The sequence below is a fragment of the Suricata suricatta genome, chromosome 3, assembly GCF_006229205.1.
Source record: "Suricata suricatta isolate VVHF042 chromosome 3, meerkat_22Aug2017_6uvM2_HiC, whole genome shotgun sequence".
Taxonomy (NCBI): domain Eukaryota; kingdom Metazoa; phylum Chordata; class Mammalia; order Carnivora; family Herpestidae; genus Suricata; species Suricata suricatta.
Genome location: NC_043702.1, coordinates 23,114,408 through 23,120,407, shown reverse-complemented (window position 1 = coordinate 23,120,407; position 6,000 = coordinate 23,114,408).

The following is a 6,000-nucleotide window of genomic DNA, read 5'->3' as shown; positions in this document are numbered from 1 at the left end:
CCTCTTTCTGTTTTCATTGCTAAATTTCACTCATGGATACCATCACTATAATACTTATAATTTGTTATCTTTTCCAGAAACATTTAAATTTTAAAGGTGCTTCCTAGTTCCAAACTGATCTAGAGACTCAATACAATCATGATGAAAATTTCCATTTTTTTAAATCAAAACAAGCTGATTTTGAAAGTGATATGGAAATGCAAATGACCTAGACTCATCAAAATAATTTTTAAGAAGAACAAAGCTGCAAGAATTATACTATCTGATTTCAAGATTTATTATAAAGCTATGTAATCAAGACAATGTAGTAACTGCAAAACATTGGACATATAGGCAATAGGATGGAAAGTCCAGAAACAGCCTTGCAAGTAAGTCCATTGGATTTTAAGCAAAAGTGCCAAGGCCAAGTCTTTTAAAAAACCTGAAACAATTGGAGATATGTATGAAAAACAGTAATAGCCTTGAACTTATCTCATGTTATACACAAAACATAAATGGACCTTAGATCTAAATGTAAAAGCTAAACTATAAAAATTATAGAAGAAAACATATAAGAAAATATTTTTGACCCTGAGTTTGGCAAAAATAATTTTAGACAACACACACACACACACACACACACACACACACACACTCACACAATCAGCATAGCCCATAAGAGAAAAAGAAAGTTAAGCCAATATTATTCATTATCTAATAAAATACTTGTATTCAGAATATACAAAGAGCTTTTACAACTTGTAATTTTAAAAGCAAAAATGGGCAAAAGATTAACAGACACTTCAAATAAATAACAAGTCAATCCCAGATCTTGACACTAACGTCTTAACCTTGTCAACTCTCATTGTCATGTCTTAGACTTAAATAGAATAATGAACATACATGGCAGCTTGATTCATAATTATCAGAAACTGAAACCAACACAAAATCACCAAAAGTTCATGGATAAACATAATGCAATATATATGCACAATGTAATAATGCTCAACAATAAAAGAAATGAAGTACTGATATATGCAACAGTGCAGTTGAAGCTGAAAATCGGAATGCTGAGTTATAAAAGAATATAGAATACTTATTGTGGTAAGGGAGTGTAGAAAAGAAGTTGGGATTAGATAGGTAAGAGGGGCAATACTGTGAATATCTTATATGAAAATGACTTTGAATTTATTGCAGAAGCCAGTTAAGAATTGGAGCAACAAAATGCTATAATGGGTTCTAGCAGGAGGAAGACTAGGTAAAAGAGTATTATGTATTCAAATTATAAAAAAATAAAACAAGGGAATAATACAACATTCAAGATAGTTGTTACCTCTAGAGAAGGAGGATAGAGGCTAAGAGAGGGGCGGCACATAGGTCATTGTCCTAGTCTTTGGTTAGATGATTTTCATTGTTGGACGGTGCTTTGGATTTTGGTACATGTAACATATTGTATCTTGTACAGGACAAACATTATGTTATTATGAAGGAAAGCTACTTGGAATGATTATAAAGAAAAGAAGCCTTCAGGAAAAGTTTGCAGAAGATATGGTAAGGCTGGTGTAGACTGGAGGTGGTAGTAATGGGAATGGGTAGGAATAAGACTATTGAATGGGAAAGGGTGGAGAATGAAGGAAAAGGAAAAGTTAAGAGAGGATTTCTAGGGCACTAGCTCAGGAAGTTGTATGAAAGAGAAAGCCATTTGATTATGAAAACATTTGAGAGAGGTGCTTCTCTAAGTCTTTCAAAGTCATATGATAAACATGACCCTCTACTCGAACTGTATAGAGTTATCCAGGATCCTATAAAACTTCAAGTGTGGAGGGCTATTATAAACACAGGGAATAATTTCACCACAAGTATATATAAATATATATACACACATACACATATATACATATAAAATACATTATAATGCAATTATAATAGCACAGATTATAAGAAATCCTTTCATCTACAAAGGTGATTATCATTCCCCCTCTTTGAGAATATTATTCTCTATATATATATTATTCAGAATAATATATCTGAATCAACATGTTAAGTAGCCTGGCTCTTAGACTCAATTCAACTATGCCACATACCAAGAAATCTGAAACTGACAGGCTGAAAATAGACTGTCAAATTTCAGGGCATGTGAAAACTCACATTCCTATAAAAGGGCTGCAATAAAGGCTCTGTTGAATCATATCAGGCTTTCACTCCTCAACTGTGAGTTAAAAACAGCACCTTCCTTAGTCTTACTTGCCCTGTTCATGGCTTCACAGAAATGAATAAGGAAAATCAAGGAGTTTTTAAAAGATGATGGGAAGATTACCAAGAAAATTTATTCTGATCAAATTCTCAAAGCAGGTTCACATTTTACTTAACAATAGAAGTGCTCTCTTTTGCTTTCATTAGAGATTTTGATGCCAAAAGCCTATCTACTTTTGATAACAAAAGTCTATCCTAGATCTTGACACTAATAATGGAGGGTTTTAACCTTGTCAACTCTTGTTGCCATGTCTTAGAGTCATATAGATTAAGAAGTGTTGATATACACTGGCTGCTGTATGAAATTGTTGAATCACTATATTGTACACCTGAAACTGATATAATACTATATGTTTACTAACCTGGAATGAAATTAAGAAAATAAATTAAATTTTAAAACATGTCAAGATAGAGACACATTTAAAACATCTGTCAAAGTTTCACTTTGAAGAAGCATCTTGAGATGCTTGAAAGAAGTTTGAAAATACTAGTTTTAATTATACTCTTATGAACAGACAAAAAACTCTGGACTTGTATTCAAGCCTAGTTACAGGTTATTTTAAGTTAGAAAACATACGGTAATTTGGCAGGTGTCAAGAAATCTTGAATTCTAAATGGATAGAAGAGCATGGATAGGCCCGTAATTATAAAAATTCCTAATTGGCACATATGCAAATTAAGCACTACACTTACAAAAATTAATTTACCTTTCATTTCCTTTTTAAAATTTGTTTTAGTTCCTCAGTCAGTGATTCATATTTTTTTCCTTTCTGTAGTCCTTTTTATTTCTACAAGTTGAATAAATGATAGTTCTAGAAATCTTGAGTTTTTGTGTCACTGTTGTTTCACACACACCCACCCGAAACAGGAAGAATCTAGTGTGTTAATAGCTCTGTCTATATGACCCTTTCCAATCATACGGTGACTATGCCTGTACAATTTCAGATTTCTTTTTAGTTGGCTCATTTATTAAAATACACTTTAGGGCAACGATTGGCATAAATTATAATCGTTTCAATGCAAATAAGCTAATGAACTTGTGTTTTATGAACTTATTTTGATCCATTTTAATCTAACCTTTACTGAACTTTTTACTAACACTTGATATTTAGCTAGAAACTATAAAGACTATTTAAAAAATGAGATTCTTAAATCAACTACTTCTTCAAGAAGTTATAATCTGATGACAAGTAAAGGACACAGATACATTTAAGATAATGTAGAATAAATGATATACCTGAGAGAATGTGAAAAAAATTTATCAGAGAGAGCAAGAAAACAAAGTTTTTGATTATAGCTTAGGAAGTTATTCATGAAGTTCAGGAGCATCTCCTTAACTCATTTCTGGGACTTAGAATATAGTTTCAGGGGTGCCTGGGTGGCTTCGGTTAAGCACAGGGCTTTAGCTTAGGTCATGATCTCACGATCTGTGGGTTCGAGCTCCGATTCAGGTTCTGTGCTGACAGCGAGCTCAGAGCCTGGAGCCTGCTTCAGATTCTGTATCTCTCTCTCTGACCCTCCCCTACTCACACTGTCTCTGTCTCTCAAAAATAAATAAAAACCATAAAAAAAATTTTTAAAGAATATAGTTTCAAAGATAAAATTAAAACCTAAATAAAAATGTTAGTAAGGTTGATATCTTAGTCAGTTCGGACTACTATAACAAATTACCATAGACTGGTGGCTTAAACAACAAACCTTTATTTCTTCACAGTTATAAAGGCTGGAAAGTCCAAGATAGAGCCACTGGAATATTTGGTGTCTGCTATGGGCCCATTTCTTGGATTATAGATGGCTATGTCCTCACATGGCAGAAAATTGAGAGAGATCTCTGGGATGTCTTTTATAAATGCACCAATCCCATTCACGAGGGCTCTATTTTCATAACCTAATAATCTCCCAAAGGCCCCATCTCCTAACACTGTCACAATGGGAGTTATGATTTCAACATATTAATTTTGGCAGACATAAATATTCGATCTATAATGGTGAGTGACACAATAATCTTAATATGGGCTCTGAGGTTTTAATTTAAGTAACGAAATAGTTATGGGATCTATGAGCCCTAAAGGCTAACCCAAAGAGTCATTAAAAACTGGTTGAGGACTTGCAACTTCTTCATTTCTGTGGTACAGGAAGGGAGATCTTCACCAGGGGAATCCTTTCAAAGTCCTACCTGATCCCTAATCCACAGATAGGTCTTTGGGTGAGATTTATTTCAGAGACTGACTGATAAACTGTGCATCTGTGTATAATTTAATAACTTGGTTATGAATTTTAACTTAGGTCTATGAAAAGTATATCATAGTTTTAAAAAGTAAAAGCTGCATTGATGGCTCCCCCTGCATAGGACCTACCCTTTATTTTCTTCTCAATCCTTAAAGGACCTGCTCCGGCAGTGTGGATGCAATAAGGTGACTTTATATATTGAAAACCATTTTTGGTCATGGATTTTGTCATATGGAGCCAGAACCATTTGAAAATGAGGTGACACTGTTGGTCTAACAGGCTCCCGAATTGTTCTCTGACTGGGATTATTGCTCCTCACGGGCAGGAAATCATGACATGTGGCTCAACTGATTTACCAGAAGCTGTAATTGTTTCATGTGAAGGTTGTCAAGTTTCATTTTCCTGGAGCTGCTGTGCTTGCAGGAAGTTGGCTAGTGAGTTAGAGAAAAAGCCAACTGGGAAAAGAAAGAAATCAATGCCGCTTGGTGCCACCTCACAACCCCCAAGACACCTCTTAAAATGCTCTGCCCCTTGGTCTTTTGTTATTCTCCTTAGCTCCCTTTGTAGACTTTTCTGGACTTCACAGTCTTCAACTCAAAGTCCTCCCTGAACGTTCCAAAAGGCACAAGGAGTTACCTTTACATTTCCTGATACCTGCTAGGTAATTCCACCTGGTGGTTCCATTAGAATCTCAACCTCAAGATTACTAAAATTAAACCAATTACCTTTCCTGAAAAATTGGCTCCGTTTCCTGACTTCTATATCCCTGCAAATTGCTAATATCATATATATGGTTACTTATACAAGAGGCTTCAAAATAACTTTTGACAATTTAAAGGGAACTAATTTGTTAGAAGAGTAAGGAAAGCTGTCAAAGCGAAATTTGAAGGAGCAGAAGTCACACAAAACTCAGGAGACTTTCTACATTTTACTCTGCCTCATGAACAGACTGTAAATATGTTGCATGCTCCAGACCATGGCCCAAATTTAGTTATGAAGTTCAAAATAATTCTCAAAAATCTTTAGTTTCTCAAATATCTGTTATTTTCAGCATCAGTGTAACAGAAGGTTGGTAGAATAAAGAAACATGAGAGTTAAAAAGTAGGAATTTGTCAAAAAATTTTAATACTTTTGATGAAAGAAGGTGCTCTGAATGTGAAAGTCTGTTTTAAATATCTTGCCAGACATCCACTGACAGTAGAGAGGGATGCATTAATCTGTCATTACTTTATTATACTGGTAGTCATTTAGATCATCAAAACTTCTCCTCCAATTTGTTGTCGCTTTATTAATTATTTCCACTTAAACTAACATACCATGCAGGCAGCAAGACAAACGATAACGCCATCTACTGTGAGTATTATGAGAATTCAGTCAATGTTCCTGGATGAATTCAGACTAAGAGCTGGATGTCTGGTGTGTAGAATAAGCAATGTATTGGCGCCCTCATCACAAGTAACATCTTCACATGTTTGCCAGTTCCACTGTTTCTGTGGGGGCATGGAGGGCTGTTTGATACTGTCAGGAGACCAGCAGTGC